Here is a 23,338-nt window from a genome sequence, read left to right as displayed (position 1 = left end):
AGGGAAGGTGAAATATGTATCCATTTCTCCATCAGCTAAAGCTGCAGAATTACCGTGACAACTAACTGGCAGCGCAATGTTGAACCATGAATGCACCAGTCATTCCCCCTCTGCTATATGCCATGATCTACCGCGTTCAGAGAATAATGGGCTTGAACTTAAATGGTCCAGGTGTATATTTTTATTTCCTCTTGCAGCTTGTTGAACAATGTTTTATGGTTTTGTAATTCTGTTTCTTAATATCCAAGATGATTGACCACACTACCCAGCAGCCTGAAGGAGGGCATACTTAAACGCCAGGATTGTTTTTATCCCCCAGTATTAGACCAATCTTATTTGAAATTTGATCTCCTCTATAGCATTGCTATAACCATTTTCCATTTGGTTCAATGACTGAACTAAGGTGCAGGGAAGAATGCATTGCTGGTAGACCGTGCCTTTTTCTATTACCACCTTCACCCCACCCCACCCTTCACACACACACCCTCCCCATAAAAGCCAGGGCGTTGAAATGGTACCTCTGCCTCACTTTTTCTTATGATATATTGAAACTTTGCAAGACTGGAGATTTCCATCCTAGACTCGCAGCTGTTAGGTAGAAACTGATTTCCCATCTATTTCCCTCTGAAAAGAGGTTTTATGTCTAAAGTGAACATCATCCTCTGATATTTCCATTCAGGTGAAGCTTTGGATTCTCATATGCAATGCAGTACACACTCAGACACTCTTTAGAGCACAAGATGATGAGCCTCTCTTTCCTCAAATCACCCAATAAATAAGAGACAACTGTGTTTCCTGAATACCCTGCCTTTCCTATCATAAAGTGAAAAGCAGACCCATTTTTCTATTGAGGAGGTTGGGCATGATTGAAACAGAGCGTGTTTTCTAATTTAGACTTAAGTAGAGACTGTCAACTATTACCTTTGGGAAAAGCTCATTGGACTTTTCCCATATTTTATTAAAGGATACTTATAAATAGGCTTTCTGCTTTCAGAATGATGGGTAATCCCAGAAATACACCAGGGCTGTTCGATTCTATCCCACAGAGTCGACATGAGTTGGACGAGCCTCTATAGTGGTGGGTTTTCAGTTCTGCTTGAATCTTGAAGCACGGGATATAGCCTCTGAGGCCACCCAGATTCGCCTCGGATGACAGAGTTACACATCCTACTGCTAGGAATGAAAGGCTGATGCAGCGGATTCCATTTCATGTGCCCACGTTGTACCTGCAGATGCGTGCATCTCTCATACTCCTAGAAGAAGCAAGCACATTCCCCACACCCCATGTATGTCCAGAGCCCCCCACCACTGAGCCCCGGACTGCACACTTCACTTCATTGTAAAAGGAACCAACACACAGTGTAGATAAACTTAAAATCTCCTCTTGTGTCTGCTTGCTTTCCCGGGTCAGCCCAATGCCTTAGAGCAGGCACCCGGATTTGTCGGAACCACGGCAGTGAGTCTGTTCATTCCTGCCACCCCGACATCAATCGCTAAAAGGGAATGATTTAAGTGGCCGTTTGGATCAATTCCGGAGACAGCTCCACAAAGATATCCACCCTGCCATAATCTTCTCATTCTGGATGGAGAGACGGGCTTAGCTCCAAACAGCTCCAGTTGCGCTGCAGGCTGTTGCAAGCTCTGAGACTATTTAATGTCTTACGATGCTGCTTCTGCATTCAAGGGACAGTCAGAACAATGCCAAGCACAGCCTTATCCCTTAGTGGAACTTTTGTTAAAATCCCAACTTGAGGGAATGCAAGGAAATGGAATACAAAAATAAGCAAGCCAACAAAGTAAAAAGGTCCCCATTAAGGCACGATGAATATTTAAAATATTCACTTGTGTAGAAATAGCATGCAAAATGCAAGACAGTTTAATAAGAGAATCAAAATTTTCACGGAGCACATTCAAACATCTGCTATTCATCTTACTTCCAAAGTATTAAATCTGCTAATTTTACTCAAACTCTTAGCGGAAAATTAATTACCAAGATGTCTCATAGAGTTGAAGATATGCATACTCCATGATCCAGAAATTCCTCTCCAATTCTAGAAAGTACAGAGTAGGACAATCCAAAAATACGCCAACTGCTGTTTATGAGAACACGTTTGAAACAATGTGAGTGTACATCAACAGGACAATGAATATTTATTCAATAAATGGAAGACAGTGCTGCCTTAAACAAAGAAATAGCAATACCAGGAGGCACCACATCCCACCCCCCAGAGCGGTTATAATAAAAAAGACAGAAAATAATAAAAGTTGGCAAGGATGTGGAGCTATATGGGCTGATTTTTAGCCTTTACCTGCTATTTGGGAACTTAAAACTATTCATGCCTTTGCTCCATTGTGCATTGTCAAAAATCACCATCTCTTTTACCCACATCTCTGTATTTTTGAAATTATCTTAAATTTCACATCTGGAATCCAAGAAAATATGGACATTTTTATAAGTACTATTTATTAGCCATCAAACAATCCAATGAGTATGCTTTGTTATGATTATAATAAATTATATATATATACTGAATCTAGTATCCAATATCTTGGCAAATCTCTGCATCCCTCTAATAGAAAATAAACATTTTGATCAATTTACTAATTTTTTATGAATTTTCTAATAATTCAAATATTTCAGGCCTATTCTGCATTTTCCTAAGTGTATGTAATGAAAAAAAAAAAAAAGAACTTTAGTGAGTCAGTGCATAAGTGCTTGGCTAGTCACCAAAGGGCAGTGATTCAAACCCACCAGCTGCTCCATAGAAGACAAGCGTAGAAGAAGCTTCCACAAAGATTCAGAGTTTGGGAAAGCCTGTATCCTAGAAAGTTACCATGAGTCAGAATTGGTTGAACAGGAGTAGGTAAAGTGATACTCAGAGAGACTGGCTTTCCATAATATGTATCCTACGTGTTTCACCTTTGAATATATATGAACATTTGTGTGTCCAGGAGAGAGCACCAAAATTTTTATGGACAGTGGAATTGAAAGATGGTGGAATTTTCCCATGAACTTTAAAAATAATTCCAACTCCTAGCAATCTTTTATTTTCATTTTGTTTTATCATTGTCATTCTCCTGGTTGTGACAGTGATGTTTCATTATTGCTTTGATTCAGCTTTTCTTTAAATCAGTTTATCGGGGGCTCCTACAACTCTTATCACAATCCATCCATCCATCCATCCATGGGGTCAAGCACATTTGTACACTTGCCATAATCATTCTCAAAATATTTTTTTCCCAACAATCTTATGGGATGGACAAGAACTGCTCTAGAGGATTTCCAACACAATAACTCTTTGGAGAAGCAGACCATCTCATCGTTCTCGCATGCAATGGCTAGTGGCTTTGAAACCCTGGCCTTCTGGTTAGCAGCCCAATGCTTAACCCTGTACACCACCAAGGCATGCATATATATATATATATTCACCACATTCCACTTTTCCACATCAACAACTGTTGATCTGTTAACTAGCCCGATAAAATTAGCTCTTCACAGAATCTTAATACACCAGAACTTGTAATATTCTAGGTCTTTACTACATTTTGTCTGGAAAATACTAAGGACTTCTTCAGAATTACAGAATCTGGGAGTGGGAGTCCCACTGGAGCAGGTTCAGTGTCTCATCTCATGGCAGCATTGGACTCACAATTCAATCTGTGCATAATTTGAAGTGCTTAAAGTAATTAATGTTATTAGAAAAATGCTTAGAATGTATGTGTGGCATATGATTATTAGAAAAATCAAGCCAAACCTACTTAGACCCCTGTAAAAATGCTGTTCAAATGATTTTATTTAATATAAAACAAGAGCTTGATCATAAGGGCTTTTGTTCTGTAAATTCATCTTAACCCACCTAATTCCTCAATTCATAAGCAAACAGTAGAACAGTAAGGAGATCTTGCCCTGGGTACCCCTAGCTTTCCCTGTTTGGGCAATAAGAGACTCTTCTCTCCATCAGGGTAGCCAGGGAATTGTTTGCTCCTTAATAAAATATTTGTTTCCAAGTCTAAAGTGCCCTCTGTGTTGCAATATTTAAAAGACGTTCAAAGTGAGTAATTACAAGTAAGTCTCCTGCAGCTTACTTTCCGTTGTTGTTGTTGTGGTTGTTGTTGTTGTTGTTATTGTTGTTAGCTCCAGCTCATCGGGGCCTGTGGTACAACAGAGGGAAGCTCTGCCCTGTCCTGGACCAGCCTCCCCTTGGGTGCTCTATTTTCTCCCCTGACTTCCCGGTCGTGGATTACCTAGTGTGTCAAAACATAAAACAATAAGAAATGTCTGCTGCTTCTTTCATTTTCATCCTCTTGTCTTCAAATCTCTCTGACCTTATATGGTTATGAAGGATAAAACCGGCAAAATGGTGAGACCGGTGAACATCCTCATTCATCTTCGCTTGGACCGTCCCAGTTGCTTCCAAAGTGATGCTCTCACCTCTAGTTTCCAAATTATCCAAGATATTCTCCACTGCAACCAGCATGAACTCCCCAATGCACAGGTCTGACTTTGCCAGGTAGAGGGAACTTTAAACCTGGCAAACATTTAACACACTTGGCTGCTAATTAAAACGCTACATCCACCTAGAGGTGCCTTAGAAGAAATTCTGGGGGTGGATATCCAAAAAAATAAGCTATTCGAAACTCTGAGGAACACATTTCTATTATGACAGACATAAGGTTAACATGCATGTCTGTCAACTTGTTTATTGATTTTAACTCTAATTCTATCACAGTTACATATATGATTTTCCCTAATCTTTATTAGCATCTCCTCCAATCCAACTTGCCTTTCAACTACCCAGCATGCCAGAATGGTCCCAGGATAATTCGCATCCATAACTTGGCAGGGTGACTGATATCCTTCCACAATGATGTCTATCCCCTCATACTTAACCCTGTGAACATGCTATATTACAAGGCAAAAGGGACATTGCAGATGTGATGAATCTGAGATCTTGAGCTAGGCAATTATACTGAATTGACCAGAGGGCATGAGTATAATGACAAAGGCCTTCATCGGGGGCAAGAAGGAGGGTCAGAGGAAAGGAGATGTGGCAGGGAAAGCGGAGGAGAAGGAAAAGCCTGGAAGCAGAGGTCAGAGAAGGGGAGAAGAGGAAGCTGTGGAGGTGCAGTCCTCCATGCGCTGAAGACCAACAGTGTCACCTTAAGGCAACAGTGCAAAGTCAGACGTATAACAAGATTGAAGCCCAGAAAAGACTCGCAAACTGAACAAAGCGATAGTTAGTGCGTCTTGGAACTAGAGTCAAGCAAAAATGGATTGCCATCAGGTCAGCTGTGATTCCTAGTGACTCTGTGGGGCAGATGAAGGGCCATAAAATGCTCCTGTAGGAACATCCCCACTCTTGTTTGTCAGTTCCAGCCCATAGCAACCTTGTGCATAATAGACCGAAACATTCCCAGCCCTGCACCATCTTCATAATTGTTCCTATGCTTGAGCCCCTTGTGCCAGCAACTGGGTCAATCCATCACCTTGAGGACCTTCCTCTTTTCCGCTGCCCCTCTACTTTCCCTAACACGCTATCATAGCTGCAAATCTCACCATCTAAAGGGCATCATGGCCTCACTTCTACCAAGACAGACTAATTTGAATTTGTGGCAGCAAATGGTCCTTGAAATATTTCTACACAGGACCACGATTCAAATTTGTGGAGCCTTAATTGGTCTTCCTTATATAATGCCCAACTTTCACATGCACATAAGGCAATTGGAAATGCCATGGTTTGGGTCAGGTGCACCGTAGTCCTCAAAGTTACATCCTTGCTTTTTAATACTCTAAAGAGGTACAGCAGATTTACCTAAGGCAACATACCTTTTGATCTTTTGAATGCTGCTTCCGTGAATATTCATTGTGGAGCCAAGCGAGGCAAAATCCTTGACAACCTCAACCTTTTCTCCATGTATCACGATGCTACCTGTTGCTCCAGGTATTAGGATGTGGTCTTCTTGACATTGAGTTGTAATCCATACAGAAGGCTGAAGTCTTTAATCATCAGCAGCAATTACTTCAAGTCCTCCTCACTTGCTGTGTCTTCTGTGTATCACAGGTTGCTAATAAGCCTTCCTCCAATCCTGATGATATATTCCTCTTCTAATCCAACTGATTATTTTTCAGAAAATAGATTGATCTAGTATGGTAAAAGGATACCAGACTGACACACAAGACTTCTGGTTTTACACCATGCAGTATTCTTTCATTCTGTTCACACGACTGCCTCTTGATCCATGCACAATTTCTATGTGGGCACAAGGCAGTGTTCTGAATTCCATTTTTTCTCAAGTTTATCCGCAATTTATTATGACACACACAGTCAAATGTCTTGGTATAGTCAATACAAAACAAGTAAAGAGGGCATTGTCTTCAAGGCCAAATACATGGAGGTGAGCCCTGGGCACTGCCACCACGGGTGGGAGGAACCTTTTAAATTCTGGACTTTATCATCTGAGCTGACTGGGGAAATAGTTGCCCTCCAGAAGGTATCCCTGAGGCGGCTGGAGGATGGCATCCCCAACCAGGCCCTGTGGGAAATCAAGGCTCTTCAGGAGACTGAAGACAATTAGTATGCTGGCTTGTGATAGAGGGGACAAAAGAGTTAACCCACCATTAATCAAAGTGGTGTAGCTGAAGGTTGTGCTTTCTCATGGTGCTGGCTTTGTGCTGGCCCTTGAGTTCATGCTGTCTGATCTGGCTGAGGTGGTACGCCATACCCAGAGGCCACTGGCTCAGGCCCAGGTCAAGAGCTATCTCCAGATGCTGCTCAAGGATGTCGCCTTCTGCCATGCCAACAACATTGTGCATAGGGACTTGAAACCAGCCAACCTGCTTATCAGTGCCTCAGACCAGCTCAAGATAGCAGACTTTGGTCTGGCACGGGTCTTCTCCCCAGATGGCAGCTGCCTCTATACCCACCAGGTGGCCAGCAGATGGTGCCCTGAACTCCTGTATGCTGCATGCCAGTATGACCAAGGTGTTGAGCTGTGGAGATCCCTGAGCAGCCCCACTACAACAAGATTTCCTTTAAGGTGCAGTTACCTGAGCCCCTGGAAGAGGTGCTGCCTGATGCCTCTCCTCAAGCCTTGGACCTGCTGGGTCAGTTCCTCGTCTACCCTCCTCGACAATGCATCATGGCCTCCCAGGCTCTTCTATACCAGTACTTCTTCACATCTCCCCTTCCGGCCCACCCCTCAGAGCTGCCCATTCCCCAGCACCCAGGAGGACTTGCCCCCAAGGCACTTCCAGGATGCCCCCAGGTCTATGACTTCCACGTGGACTGGCCTCTTGAGGAGTCATTGTTGAACCCAGACTTGATTCAGCCTTTTGTCTTATAAGGGTGAGACCCTGGCCTAGCACCTCCTGCCTGACTTCCTGAGCTGTTCAGTTCCCGTGTTCCACTATTTACACCCTCATTTCACCTTCCAAGCCCTCCTAGCACTACCTGGCCCCTCCATACCTTGTCTGCACCAACCAGGGTAATGAGTTAGAGCATACTACCCTAGCAGAAGAGGAGACTCAGGGCTCAACTGCCCTCCTGTCTGTGTGCCACTAATTGAAAGAGCCCCTCCCAGGGACCAGTGGGCATCCATTAACACCAGCATTGGCTCTGGGTTCAAGGTGTTGACATCTTCTTAAAGCACAGAGTCATTCTTGTGGGCACCCATGGGTGAAGTGCAGAGTGTAAAAAGTACTCAAGTAGGATGAAATATTTTGTTTCCTTTTGTTTCTCAGAGATATGAAAATATTTGAAAACTTAAAAAAAACAAGTAAAGATCTTTATGGCATTTTATGCTTTGAGCTAAGACCCATCTGATGTCAGCAATCAAATCTCTTATTCCGTGTCCTCTTCTGATTCTGGCCTGAACCTCTGGCAGCGCCTTGTCAATGTACTGCTACAACCATTGTTAAATGATGTTCAGCAAAAAATTTACTTACCTGTGATATCAATGATTTTGTCCAATACTTTGAGCATTCTGTTGGGTCATCTTTCCTTGGAATGGGTATGAATATGGATCCCTTCCAATCCATTGGCCATGTAGCATGCCTCCAAATTTCCAGGCATAGATGAGCAAGTGCCTCCTGTACTTCGCCAGCTTGTTGAAACATTTCAATTAATATTCTCTCAATTCCTGGAGTCTTGTTTTTGGCTAATGCTTTCGGTGCAGCTTGAGCTTTCTTTAGCACTGAAGCAACTGGTTCCTATTGGTTCTTGCTTATATCCTACCTCTAGAAATGGTGGAAGGCTAACTAGTCCTTTTTGGTACAGGGACTCTATGGATTCTTTCCATCTTTTGCTGTCTCTCGCATCAGTCAGTATTTTGCACATAGATTCCATCAATAGTGCAACTCCAGGCTTGATTTTTTTTCTTCAGTTGTTTCACTTTAACATATGCACATCTTGTTCTTTCCTATGGGTTTTCTAACTCTATGACTTTGTTCCTTTCGTTGTAATATTTTACTTTGCCTTCTTGAGCTTCCCTTTGAAATTTTCTATTTCGCTCTTTGACCTCAACATTTCTTTCATCTGCTCTATGATTAAGAGGAAGTTTCAGAGACTCTTCGGACCTCTTAGATTTTTTCTTTCTTTCCTGTCTTTTTAATGACCTTTTGCTTTCTTCGTGAATGAGGGTCTTGATGTCCTCCACAGCTCCTCAGATCTTCTGTCATTAGGGCCTAAGGCATCAAACCTTTTCTTGAGATGCCATTAGTGTTTAATACATGTAGTATTTTCTGGAGACATTCTCAGAATTCAGATGGGATAGACAGGAGGTCATATTGTGGCTCTTATGGACTTATTTTCATTTTCTGCAGTGTCACTGTCATCTACTTTATGAGAAGTTGATGGTTTTTTCCCTGTCAGCCCTGGACTGGTGTAGGAGTCAATCTGACTCCTGTGTGTTCTAATTGCAGAAGTTCAGGCATAGAGTTGCTTTTTGTGTTGCTGAAAAGAGATATTTGCTCTGAAGAAGTCATCAGTTTGCTGAAATTCTATCACGTGATCCCCAGCTTCATTTCTACCACCAACTCCGTATTTTCCAACTACTGTTCCTTCCTCTTTGTTTCTAACTTTTGCATTTCAATCACCAATAACAATCAACGACTCTTGATTGCATATTTGAAAGATTTCAGATGGAGGTCATTGGCTGAATTCTTCAATTTCTTAATCATTATCATTTGTGGTTGGTGCATCAATTTGAATAATTGTTGTGCCTATTAGATTTTTTTGAAGCTGGATAGATAGAACCCTATCACAGAGCGCATGGTACTTCACAATTGATTTTGAAGTGTCCTTTGGACAATGGACCCAACACCATTCCTCTTATGGTCTTATAAAACACTGAGTTCTAGTTGATGCATTTAGAAATCACTTCCTCGTGTTCCCAACTCGATGTGCCCATCACTTCCATTCTGCATCAGCAGTGCCCAGTATTTACTTCTAAATGAGACCCTCCCATATTCTACTGCAAAATAAAATCCTGCTGTTGAGTCAACAAGATGTTAGGCTCTGAGATGAGCTTCTGACAGCAATGTCAATGTTTTCAACCCCAAGCCACTCCGCATAAAAAAGGTGAAGCTGTCTGCTCCCACCAAGATGTACAACCTTGGAAACCCAAAGAGCAGTAGAGCAGTTCTAAACGGTGCTGCAGCATGACTGTGGCATAACGACTCCCAGAAATACTTCCAGCACATTCTTTGAGGCTGAGACAATATCTTATAGTCTTTATATTCCTGGCATCTAATTTACTTCCAATCATGCTGTAAGCATATTATAAATATTTCCTAGGGGAAAAAATGAATGAATAATGCAACACTGAATGTTTCTTGGAAATAAAACAATATAAAATGTATGACTCATTTCACACAGCATAATGTTTTCAAGTTTCATCCATGCCTTAGAATGTGTCAGAATTTTATTTCTCTTTATGGCTGAGGAGTATTTCATTGCATGTATCTACCGCATTTTGTTTATCCAGATGATTCCATGTATTTGAAATATCTAGAATGTACAGTGTAAAGAGATGAAAGTTTCTTCATGGAAACAAGGAGGTACAGGAGGGAAAAGATGACCTAATGTCAGAGGGACGCTGAAAGATGGTGAAATTACAGACTTGCTAATGTAATGGTTGAGCAAAATGAACAGAGGTAATGTCACATGGGATTATTGTGAACATGGCAATTATTTTATTTCACCTGTATACGTGAGGAGCCCTGTAAGGAGTCCTTGTGGTGGAGTAGATATGTGTTAGGCTGCTAACTGCAAGGCCAACAGTTCAAAGCTGCTCTAAGAGATAAAGACAAGAAGGCTTGGAAACTCACAAAGTAATTTCTACCTTGTCCTAGAGGGTCACTATCAGTCAAAATCCACTCGATGGCAGTGAGATTCGGGCATGAGAGCTTTCTTAGTGGGTTATGAATTGGACCACTAGCCACAAATCCAGCAGTTCAAAGCTTACCACCAGTGTTAAATGGGGTGCAAAAATAACATATGATTTATGTGACATTACAAGAACTGATAGTGCTATGGGTTAAGCCTTTTCTAACCACAAGGTCAGCAACTGAAACTCTCAGCAGATCTGGGAGAGAAATAAGAGGTTGTCTGCTCCACTAAAGGTGTCCAATCTGAGCAACTCTCAGGGGCAGTTCTCATTCACAGAGGAGCACTAACCATCTGAATCTATTTGGTGGCAGTAGATTTGGTTTGGTTGGTTTTATGTTTCTTTCACTTTTTTTCAATAGTCTGGAGAAGCACACTCCCTTTTTCTCTCTTTCCGTCTGAAGCTTTGAAAATGAAACTCCCTTCCATTGAATCCATTCCCAAATCTATAGTGAAAAGAAACCAGAAATCGATCCCAAAGGAACACTCCATAGGATGGGTGCAGTGTGGCTGAAGCAGGGAGTTCTGGAAGAGGAAGAATGATGAGGATGGTGCAGGACCAGGCAGTATTTCGTTCTAGAATCTAGCGTGGATAGGGTCACTATGGGTTAGAACTGACTCGATAGCATCTAACAAGAGAGAATATAAGCATAGAAATATTAAATGATTGCAACCAATCACTTAGGTCTGCCTCAAGGAGTCTGGGATAATTCAATCATAGTCCCAATTCAGCATAAGCAAAAAAAAGCTACATTCATAAAAAAAGTTTTAAATATGTGCTGTCTTTTTTTATTTTTTTAAAGAGGTGTTGTTTACATGCAGCAAGAGTCTCAGATCTTAAGTGTGTTCTCCAAATAGTTCTGATGAATATAAGTCAAGAAAGAACATTTACATCATCCCAGAAATTCCTTTCTGGTTCCTCAAGTCACTTCCTCACCTGATTTCTATCACTATGTATACAGTTGTCCTTTCATGGGAATAGAATCTAAGTGCACATACCTTTCTGAGTTTGCTTCCTGCTTTCAGTCAACAAACGAAATTTACTAATGCTGAGTTTTGTCGGATTCCATTTTTTTAACATAACACACGATGTATTTTCATTTTTTTATTATGAAAGTGTTATGATTGTTCTCATCCAAGTGGCGTTGTGCGTGCAAGTGTGTATGGGTGTGTGGTGGATGTTTTCATTTGTCATGGGTATGTACCAAGGAGTGGAATTGTGTCATGGCGTAAATACATATTGTATCTTAACAGATAGAATGCATGCACCTAAAATGTAGACTGTGTAACAAATGTAGAAATTAGCTGTCCAGGTGATAGATATATGTCTAGACGTGGTCTAAATCAGAAAACATGTGCAACGTTGCAAGGAGTGAGAAGCCTGCAGTGCCTACAGCCTTTGAACTTCTACCTGATGGTTTAGAATACAGAAAAGTCTCACAATGATGACTGAGCTCCTCGTGATGGATGCTCATGCCTTGGCCCAGTTGGTTAGGTGCTTCTGAATGCTGCAAAGCTGTAAGCTGAGCAAGATGGGCAGACGAGAGAAAGAACTTGACCGACACTCAAAAGTCTCGGTTCTCAAAACCGACCAGGGATCTCCTGGTCTTTGCAACATAGGATATCCTTCTCTAGGGGGTATTTAAATTCTAACATGATAAGGATCCGCATACAACTGAAAAGGGAAAGGTCATAAAGTAGCAAAAATAAATAGTATCTCCTTTCAGCTATGCTGATGATGGTGAAGTGAGTCATAGGTAGAAGAGAACTTGGGAATCACTAGTACAACCTTTCAACATTTTTAGCATTTTTAAGTATTTTTAGCTTTTTTAGCAACTTTAGCATTTTTAGCATTTTTAGCAATTTTAACATTTTTAGCATTTTTAGCATTTCCCCTGGGTGCGTTCATTGGCATGTATATTAGCCACTTGCTGACAGAGAGGAGTGTCACTGTGACTGGATAATGCATCCATGGCAACCCAATGTCAAGATGCTTTTCCGTGACCCTTGAGGCGCTTGGCGGTGGCAAAGGCCTTTCCAACATGTCCATCTGAATGCCACGGTTCTGGGGGGTCTTAGTCACAGCAATACAAGGAGTTATTTTTCCCACTTCTTAGAAATACGTTGGTGGAGAGCTCTTACCGCAAAGTCATCATTGTTTATTATTTCCAGCTAAGAAAGAGAGGAAGTCCTCAGGCAACTGAGCTGAAATATTACAGGGGTTGAGAGGTTAACTCAAAAAAACATCATTATAAGCTCGTCAACGCTGTGTACATGCAAAACGCCGGGAAAAGAACTTGCCGAAGAACAACTGCTATGAAATTGAGAACACTTGTTGATCTTCAGTTATTTCTCTGTGGCTATTCAATAGCAAGCAATGATGGGCTAATGTTGAAGGCTGTTCATGTGGAATACACTGACTCCTCCCTTATTGGTCTGGTTAGATCCTAAAGATGAGGCCAGGCAGTAGAATTTGGCAGTATGTGAAAATGGAGGATGACTACATCAGATCACAAAATGAGGCCAGCCTATAGAATTCCAGGACTACCAGGTCACAAAATTGCATAAATGCCAATTACATCACTGCACAACTGTCAAATTCCATTACATAACCACACATTGCATCATTGTATAGCCGCCAGAATGTGGAGAATCTATTATAAGCATGAACTGTTGGGCAATAAAATAGGGGGCATGGGAGGAGTAGGTGTAGCCTCATGAGTCGTGTCTTCTCTCCAGTTTCCCCAAAGCAGTAAGAGTTCAGAATATTCATACATTGATGGAGATAATCATTAGAAGCCCACTATTAGCTCCTTAAATTCTAATCATTCTCCAAGTTGTATGGTATTGATTTTGGTTCCCAAGTACCCTCACCCATTTGATAGCTGTAACCAAAAGAAAACAGAAAGACATACTCAGGTAACTGTTTCTCATATGAGGATCAGTAGTCAGGAAAGAATGGGACAATGTGTGCTTGCAGGAAATGTGATGGTAAGATGGTTGGATTTAAAAAGCTCAGTTGATTTCCCAAGGTGGGTCTGTGGGTATCTTCATGGGACAAGACAACCTCAGACTCAGGCAGGATGGTCAGAAAACAAATAGCAGTTTGTACTCATGGGTCCCAGAGAGGGGACCACAGCTTACCTTGGCGAAAGTCCACATAGCACGGTCCCAAGGGAGAACAAACTGAAGACAGATTACTCATGTACGGCAAGTAGAGTTGGCTCTCCGAATTAGCGTGTGATAAAGTCTTACTTATCACTTGAAAAATGTCTAGAGTAATAGGTAAAGGAGGGAGTTTTAATAGCTGGAACCAATAGGAAGCAAGGTCAGTAAGGGCAAGTATTAATTACAGCAGTTGAGAAACAGGTCAAGAGAGTCATGAAGGAGCTCTTATCATGGGAGACCACATGAGGCATGACCACAAGAGCCAGTTACATGCTGAGGGAGGGTGTGATGGGAAAGTAATAGTTCTGTCCAAACTCGGTGAATAGACATCCTGGATAAATTAATGGATGCCAAGACAACAAGCTGTATGTGACATAAACCATCCCATGGCAGTTTGCTGGCCCATCGGAAAGCATCTACAGCTGATTTTACTGCTTGTTTTTACTGTTTGTTCGGTATTACTGGCTCCAGAGACTCATGGCCTTGGGCCTCAATGAATACGTATCCTTTTCGTCAGAAATGAATCCCAGTATGTGGCATAAATATTATTATTGCTTTTCTGATTCAACAGTAGCCACATGATACAATTAGAATCCAAATCCACTCCTCAGTATGCCACGGTCGGTTTACCACCGGTAGTTAATCTAGTGTGACAAAAGAAATTCATTTTGTTTTAAGATGAAGAGAGAAAAGGACTTTAAAAGTTTGGAGTTGCTTAGCCTTCTGAAGCTTATCTCAAAGAACTTTGAACTACCAACACAAATTCAATGAAGGCTATAAACCACTGAAGATAAATGCATATTGACATCCCGAGAGCCTGCATATATGTGAACCATTTAAAACCTAGGTAAAGGATGCACAGACACAAGTGCTGCCATCGACATCTTGGATATCGTAGCAGACCACGGGCTTTAGTAGATCTTGATACGTACCTGATCTACACGCTAGCAGCAGCAGGTTTCCCCAGAACACCGTGGGCGGAGGAGGCACTGCTCATTTCCAATAGTCACTGTCATGATCTGCACTGCAACCTGTTTGGCGCTCAAGTTGTTTTTTGCTTATTTGTTTGTTTGTTTTTAATGAATACTAAAATATAAATCCAGAGTGTTTCAGAGAAGCCCTGCCATGAAAGATTCATGAAAACTGAGGCGTTTTTACCTGGAAACGTAAAGCTAAAATCCACCTTCATAGCAATCCTGGGTGTTTGAAACAGTATTACAAAGGTACAAGGTGGACATTCTCTCTATTTGCAAAGGAGAAAGTGTAGAAATAGTGCTGCTAGAAACCACGGATGTACTCTGTTCACACTCTTGCTATCCATGGAGAGTGTGGGGACTGAGAAATCTTTTACAAAGCTCAATAGAAAATGAACAAAGAGAGAAACCCATTAGAACTCTGCCTTCAGTTTTGCAAAACATACAATAAAATCAGAGATACTCTTTGTCTTGGCCGTCCTTCACGGGAGGAGCCACAGGTGAAGTTGGGGTGCTGCTGGCTTCCTACAGAGGAGCCCTGGAGGCACAGTGGTTGAAGCACGTGGCTACGCACGTGGCAGCTGGAGCCTGCCAGCCACTTCATCGAAGAAAGATGCGACAGTTGGCTTCAGCCAAACACTGGAACCTTGGGAACCCTATGCGACCATTCTTCCCTATCCTCCAGGTAGTATTGAGTCCCACCGATTTGACCGCAAGTGATTTGGTTTGGGAATTCGGTGTCTTTATACTTGTACCGCGTGCTTGCGTTCGTTTGCACCCTGAGACAGGCATGAGAACTTTAAAGAATTATAGAAATAGTTAAAACTATTTTTGAGATGTTGGGAGATACACACATTGACTGTACGAGCTGAAATCACCATCGTTCCCACAAACTGAATATCGCCAAGGAAAATAACAATACGAAGCAATGAAGCCAGTGTGAAACCACTCAGCACTGTGGTACTGGATTAATCATGTTGCTCTTGGAGAATGCGAAGCTTTTAATCATGCAGTGCCCTAGTCTTTGGTTAAAATTCATGGGCACTTTACAGGTTTACTTTGGTCCCCAGGGGACTTTGTATTGTTCACTAAGTACAATGAAAATCTGTTAAGAATAAAAATTAATGTCAAGCTGAATAAAGGAGCTGAAAAGGTCAATTCCTGCTCCTGGGGTCAAGTAATATGCCTGCGTGGGGAAAAGACCATGGAAATAAAAATTAGAGAGCCTATTGCCTTAACTTTGTGAAAGTGGCAAAATTGTCTGCAAATTGAGTTTCCAATGGTTCTGCATTACAGCATGCAATCTAAGATGAGCACACATAAATATGTTGAAAAAGCAAGAAAAGAATTATTGTATTGTATTGTAATCTAAACATCTGAAATTATCTATTTAATTGTCTGTCTTCAAATGCATGGGGAGCAAGTTCCCCCTGCAAGGCCATGTTTACCTATCACCAGACATTACACTATTTTAGCTAATGAGCACCAGTTTGGTACTAAAAATAAACTTACTATCTCTATAATAAAGGAAACCTGACTCTATACATTTATTTCATCCTAATGTCAATGTATTATTTGAGAAGTTTGGTGGTACCATAATTTTTACAAGTCACTTATTGATAAATGCTAGAATTAAAGATTGGCCAGGGAGGTTGGGTCGGATGCAACAACACACTGCGAGTCTTAAATGTTAAATTCTACAAACAGCTCACTTAATTGAAAGGGGGTACACAATTCTAAGGAAAAAAGATGAAAAATATACTCTGCTGAATGTAATAAGAAATCAAAGATGAAGCCAAGCTCCACCAAGCCTAAAATTGGGTTTTTCTATTCTTCCCTGTTATTTCCCTATTCCTTGGTTTCCTAAGGCCTGGTGATGCTAAAAGGCAGAGATTCTCTCCGAGTGTTCCGCCCTTTTCTCTGCATGCAAAGGGGAAAGCAATCCTTCCTTTGGCTCAGTTGCAATGCTGGTTAGGACTTCAGCCTTAGTTTTCCCTTTTCTCATAGTTATTTACTGAGTTTGCAAATAACATTCCTCAACCCCAAGACTGCAAATCCTATGTTCTCTGTTCACTGGTCCCCTGGCTTTACTATTTCAAACTAAAATGAGTGAATGGGGGACGTTTGTCAGATTCCTCCAGTCAGATCAGTTCAGGGTCTGAGAGCTTGGATTGGCTTGGTGTCTCATTGGTTTGTGTAACACAGCACCAGAGAACCAAGTGCTGATGATAACTTCAGTTCCAATCTTACAAAAGATCTCAAGAACCAATGCCATTCTCTCTCTTGAGTGGATCAGAGAACACAGTCCCAAGGTGGTAAGGGGTCTAGTAAGGTACAGGTATTATCTGTCACAGAAACAACCGAGATTCCTACCAGAGTAAGAAGAGGGTGTGAAAGAAAGCAAACATGTTCTCCAGCATATAGCCTATTCTCAGGTGGCTCACATGCACCAATGCACATGTATGCAGACAACAGACACTTATGAAACAAAACCAGTTCTTCTCCATAGTGTTTTTTTTTGTTTGCTTCTTGTGACTAAATTTTGGGGAGTAGATTGCCAGGGCTTTTTGTACCCCAAGATATTTTGGTTGAACTTCAACCTCCAAATTTTCAATGACATGCCAAGCACGTTAAACATTTGTACCCCCGTAAACCCAAACAAAATGGATGGATGAATGAATTGACCAGTTATTCTTGCTAGATCCTGACTCCTTAAGGCTCCTGGAGTTTCAGAATGGAAGAGCTCACAAAGGTCTTCATGGCAGTGATCTTGCCCTAGCGGACCTCCAACCTTCCTTATAAGATAAATTACCAATGTCCTGGCTATCAGCCCAGCACTTAACCCATTGAACCAAACAGATTTATACAAGCCCACCCATTACCATCAGGTCAATCTCAACACAGGTGGCCTCACTTATCAAGAACCACGGAGCCCCCCTGGGGTTTATTTGCCTGTAAGCTATACAGAAGCAAAGCCCAGACCTTTCTTTCGAGGTATTTCTGGGTAGGTAAAAAATGCCAACTTTTTATTTAGTAGCCTGGTCCATGATCATTTGTACCACCCAGGAAATCCTGTAAAATAAAGTCTCTACAAATAATTAGACAGAAGACAATGGGACATCCTATCATAGAAGGGTCACAAGGTAAGGGATGAGTCTGCCAGGGCACAGTAAAGCACGGATGAACACACAATATTCCTCTGGTTCCTTGAGGCTTCCTTAATCACCACCACAACCACCACCACTATCATGATCCCAGTACTGCCTTTCTCTGCAGACTAGGCCAAATCATGTGCATAGGTACAGATAAGAGATAAGAGCTCATGACACATGGAATCTAGGAACAGGAATGGCAGTAGCAATTTCAGGAGGGTAGGGGTAAGGTGGGGAGAGGAGGGGAAGAAGGGGAAACCTATCAAAAATGATTGACACATAACCATATTCCATCCTCCAGAGGGACACACAACAGAATCTGTGGAGAAAAGGAGATAGTGGTCAGTGTAAGATATGAAAATAATAATTTATAATTTATCAAGGGATCACAAGGGTGGGCAGTGGGAGGAAGGAAAAAAAAGAGGAGCTGATACCAAGAGTCCAATAGAAAGTAAATATCTAGAAAATAATGATGGCAACATATGTACAAATATGCTTGATGTAGTTGATGTATGGATTGATATAAGAGCTGTAAGAGCTCCCAATAGAATGATCTTCTCATAATAATAAGTAGACAAAGTAGTGAATAATAGAAGAAATGCATGTGTACACTAAACCATCAAAATAGCACCCATTTGTCAGAAAATGTTTTCAAATGCCAGGTTGAAGGGTACATGCTACCCGAATAAAACAATAACTCCACATAACTGTACTGGCATTATAGTTTTGGCAAGTGGTAATGATTATTATTCAAGGAGCCACCAGCAAGACTTTTTTTTTGATTATGCAATAAAATTAGAGAAAATGTTAGAGTTAGTCCCCCTGCTGTGATGGTGCTGTTAGGGAACTGTTGGGTTGCTAATTGAAACGTCAATGGTTCAAATCCACCAGCTGCCCTGCAGGAGAAAGGTGAGGTTGTCTGGTTCCATAAAGATTTACAGCCTCATAAGATCACTATTAATCAGAATGAACTCAATGGAAAACTTTAAAAACTCCCTGCTATTGAGTCAATCCCAACTTATAGTGACCCTATAGAGCAGAGTAGAATTACCCCTGTAAGTTTCTGAGACAGTTAACTATGGATGGGATTAGAAAGCCCCATATTTCTCTGAGTGGCTGGTGGTTTCGAAGGGCTGACCTTGCGGTTAACAACTCAACATGTCACCACAAGGCCACCGGGACGCCTTTGATTCCATGTCAATCGGTTTGATATAATTTCCCACATTAGTTATTTCCCACAGCTGAGAACACTGTGAAAATGGGCCAAGCATCTATTTGGGGAAAAAAGAATGTATTCAAAGTACATTGGTACTTTTAGCTCCTTCCAAATAAATGAGAACATGTGCATTCCTGACTGTAGGCTAGCTTTTGCAAGCATCGACACATAGACTTGGATATGTTTTTAAGCAACAGAGGCCACAGGAATTGTTGCAAAGCGGTTCATAACTGGAAATTGGTGGCGAAACATTTCCTGTGACTTAAAGAGCATGGCAGTTAGAGTTATAGACAAACCCGAGGAATATTTGTATTTTATCTACAGGAGCAATATTAAAGTTATTAATGGATCTTTCCAACACCTTACCGTGCCTGGCTTGGGCAAATCAGATATTTCCAAGGCTCCTCTGTGCATACACTTGCCTCAGCACCAATTGGCTGCAATGCCCAGGATAGGGCAAAATGTGGGAGCAGGGAGGGCACCATTGAAATCAATGGAGCCTTTTCACTAGGGAAGGGGATAGCATGGGCCACTTTCCAGACAAGATGACTCCAGGCACTTTAGTATGGGTGTTTGTTGTAGCTTTTTGCCCTTAAAAGCAGCCCAGCGGTTCTCTGCACACCCACACCTTTGGCACAACCCCCTGACTATAGTGACTCTGGAATTATGCGTCCTGTAAAGCCACAGATAGCAAATAGCAACCATACAAGTTTTGTTTGTTTGTTTCATTTTGTTTTCTCTACTGTTTGAAACAGCAGAGATGGACAATTGGAGGGGAAGACTCATACACCAAAAATTTAGAATGAGTATTTTTATCCTCTTATGAATGGTCTTCACCATTAACAATCCTAATTGCTTTATTGATTCAGATGGATGTAAAACAGACTGTACCCATTTAAAGTGTATACTTTAGATAAAGTTTATCATGTATTCATCCATTAACTCATCACTAAAATCAAAATAGCATCCTAAGTTTTCCTGAGGACCCTTTATAATCCAGCTCCCTTACACTATTTCCCACACCAACCTTCTCAACCCCATGACTAGGCAGCCTCTAATCTATGTTTGGGTTTACCCCATGTTCATTTGCACTCCCTAAAATTTTATGTAAATGGTTCCTACAGTGCTTACTCTTTGTGTGTCTGGATTCTTTCAGACAGCATTAACTTTTCAAAGATTAATTCCTCTTCTTGCATACAACTGTTCGTTGCTTTATTTATGTTTAGGATTCCATTGTCTGGATGTCTGTCTAAGGGTAGAGGTCTCTGGGAGGTAAAAATGATTCACAACTGGGACTTAAAAGGTTGAAGGCTTCTTGGGAGAAATCCCTGGAGACCTGGCACCTGAAAAAACCCTCTATTGAAAGTCCTAGGGATCACGGCTCTACTTTGACGGTCACGGGTTCACCTTGAGTCAGAATCTACTTGATGGCCACTGGTTGGTTGATAAGCAGACGTATTTCAGTGTCGCTTTAATCTTCATTTCCCTAGTCTTTCAAGAGAATGGAGGAGGGAGCAATGTCTTTAAAATGTTGAAGGAGCCCCGGTGGCATAGCGGGTTACTGTTGGGTTGCTAGCCTCAAGGTCAGAAGCTCAAAACCACCATCTGCTCCATGGGAGACAGATGAGGCTTTCTGTTTCTATAAAATTACCATTTCAGAAATTCACAATTTCTTCCTTGTCAACAAGCCTCGGGACCAAAAGAAGTGTAAATGGGGAATTGTCTTCTCTTCTTGCCTTTGAGATGTCAGTGTGATTCACTGAGAGTCCAGCGTCTTAGTAAAGATGTAAATTGAGGCTTGTGAGACCTACTCGAGAATAACAAATAGCATCCCGTTGACCAGAAAACTGAAAAAATGAAAAGAAAGTAAATTAGATGAAAGTTCTATACCTCGATACATTGGTTACATTTTTTCTTACATTTCATAGTTTTGACATTTCTTCGAATGAATGAACCTTATCCACTACAAGTTAGCTACAACCGACCCAATTTAACCCCTTCTTACTGACTGACAATCCTATATGAAGACAAGTCAAAAAATTTTTCTACAAAAATCAAACAAATGTAATGGATCAAAATGATCAGAATGCGAAACTATCATTTCTCCGCATGTCCACCATGTAGGTCCACACGTTTCTGAAGGCGCTGTTTCTCTCTAAATCTTCCTGGAAGAATTGAATTCGGTGCTCTTCGATTCTGTGTTCCCTTTAAATGCCCTATCCGTTTGGGGAACAAAAGCAGTAGGTATGGACAGGATAAGGCCTGGACAAAGTGGGTTCCCCATTGTCCTTGCTAGCCTGGAAGAATGAGCAGGAGCATTGGTGGGGTGGGAAAAGAATGCTGAAAACATTCCTGGCCTTCCTCTCACCAGTGAAGTTCTCAATGGTCTTAAAACGTGTTCATAAAACGTCCCAATGACCAGTTTGTGTTCTTAAAAACACAAACAGACAAAAATTATCTGTGGAGATTTCTTCTTTGGAATCCCAGCCACCCTGAATAAAAAATTGCCATAACCTTCTGCGCGAACTTCTCTCCTAGAGTTGAGCAAACCCGCTGATCTCCCAGAAAGCTGTTCTTCTGATTGGCTCTTCCTCCTCTGATCCTATTGGTGAATCTTAGATTCAAGCCCCATTACAAAGTGCTCCATTAAAAAGTTAACTTCATAAGCTTTGATCTCGCTGCTGAGATGGTTGGGAAGATCTTGCTTAGGGATTGATCTTTAAACAAGCTGATCTTCACAAACTTTTAAATGTATCTTTTTCTTTGAAGGTGCCCTAAGGAAATGAAGAGAAATGTATTTCGGGGGGGGGGGTCTTATTTGTAGCTAACCACTCATCACATCATTTAAGCATGTTTAAACATATTTTTTATTTTAAATAAACCTGTGTATGTATTAACTGAAACTCTAGTAGCTATGCATTTTTAAATCATTTTATTGGGGGCTCATACAATTCTTGTCACAATCCATCCATCCATCCATTGTATCAAGCACATATGTACATTTGTTGCCATCATCATTCTCAAAACATCTGCCTCCTACTTGAGTCCTTAATATCTGCTGCTCATTTTACCCCTTCCCTCCCCACTCCCCCTCCCTCATGAACCCTTCATATTTCATTGTTATTATTTTGTCATATGTTACACTGTCCGACGTCTCCTCCCACCCTCTTCTCTGCTGTCCATCCCCCAGGGAGGAGGCTATATATAGATTCTTGTAATCAGTTCCCCATTTCCACCCCACATTCCCTCCACCCTCCAGGGATCGCCACTCTCACCACTGGTCCTGAAGGAGTCATCTGTCCTGGATTCCATGTGTTTCCAGTTGCTATCTGTACCAATGTACATCCTCTGATCTAGTCAGATTTGTAAGGTAGAAATGATACCATGATAGTGGGGTGGTATGGAGTGGGGTGGGGTGCAGTGGGGAGGAAGCATTCAAGAACTAAAGGAAAGTTATATGTTTTATCATTGTTTCTCTGCACCCTGACTGGCTCATCTCCTCTCCACAACCCTTCAGTGAGGGGGTGTCCAGTTGCCTACGGATGGGCTTTGAGTCTCCACTCTGCACTCACCCTCGTTTACAGTGAGATGGTTGCTTTGTTCTTTGATGCTTGAGACCAGTAGCTTTACTTTTTAACCTAATCTTGTGTTACAGATTAGCCATCATTCCGTGAGTTCTATCCTCACTGATGCAGAAAATGAACCAAAAAGCACTGACATTAACTGACACTGAGGGGGGAAATATCCCCCAATTTATTTAGCAACGGAATCACCTTGGATCCCATTTCAGATGTTTCTATTAATGTGTTTATTAAAAACAAGCAATCACAACCATTCCCACTGGGCTGATTCCAATCCGTGGCGACCGCGTGTGTTGTAGAGTAGAGCTGCTCAGTGGGGTTTTCTTGGCTGTAATCTTTATGGAGGCATTTTGCCAGGATTTCCCTTTTATTAACCACTGTGTAGATTTGAACCTTCAACCTTTAGATTAGTAGCCAAACACAGATGAGTTTCATCAGCCAGAGAATTTCAGCTGTTTTGTACGCACACATATTTATTTTCAATTTAGCTACTATTTTAGCTACTTTTTTGATATTTTACTACTCTTTTATAACCCACTTTTGTCCTGTCAATGATCTCTACATTAGGCAGTGTTTCTTAGTCAATTTTCTTCTCATCTGTTTTCAGATTATATTCACTGTTGCGTATTTGTCACCCAAAATGTTCTTTGTAGCCATAGTCAGCACACAACCTGGAACCTTGCATTGTCCGTGTTTTGTTCTTTACCCACTGGTGTAGAGTTAATTCTGACTCAAGGCAATTCCTCTATGGGTTTCCAAGACTGTTCCTCTTGACAGGAGGAGATAGTTCATCTTTTCCCCAAGGAGCAGTTAGTTGATCTGAAACACTGACCTGGAGGTTAGCAGCCCAGGCTCTTTTAAT

General features: G+C 41.4%; 1 pseudogene; it reads left to right on the top strand.

The window, feature by feature from the left end:
* The first annotated feature begins 6,330 nt into the window (after positions 1 to 6,330).
* LOC142451717 (cyclin-dependent kinase 20-like) lies at positions 6,331 to 7,344 on the top strand (annotated as a pseudogene).
* Positions 7,345 to 23,338: the final 15,994 nt, after the last annotated feature.

The sequence above is a fragment of the Tenrec ecaudatus genome, chromosome 6 (genome assembly GCF_050624435.1).
Source record: "Tenrec ecaudatus isolate mTenEca1 chromosome 6, mTenEca1.hap1, whole genome shotgun sequence".
In the NCBI taxonomy this organism is placed as follows: domain Eukaryota; kingdom Metazoa; phylum Chordata; class Mammalia; order Afrosoricida; family Tenrecidae; genus Tenrec; species Tenrec ecaudatus.
This window is presented reverse-complemented; position numbering and strand designations above follow the sequence as displayed.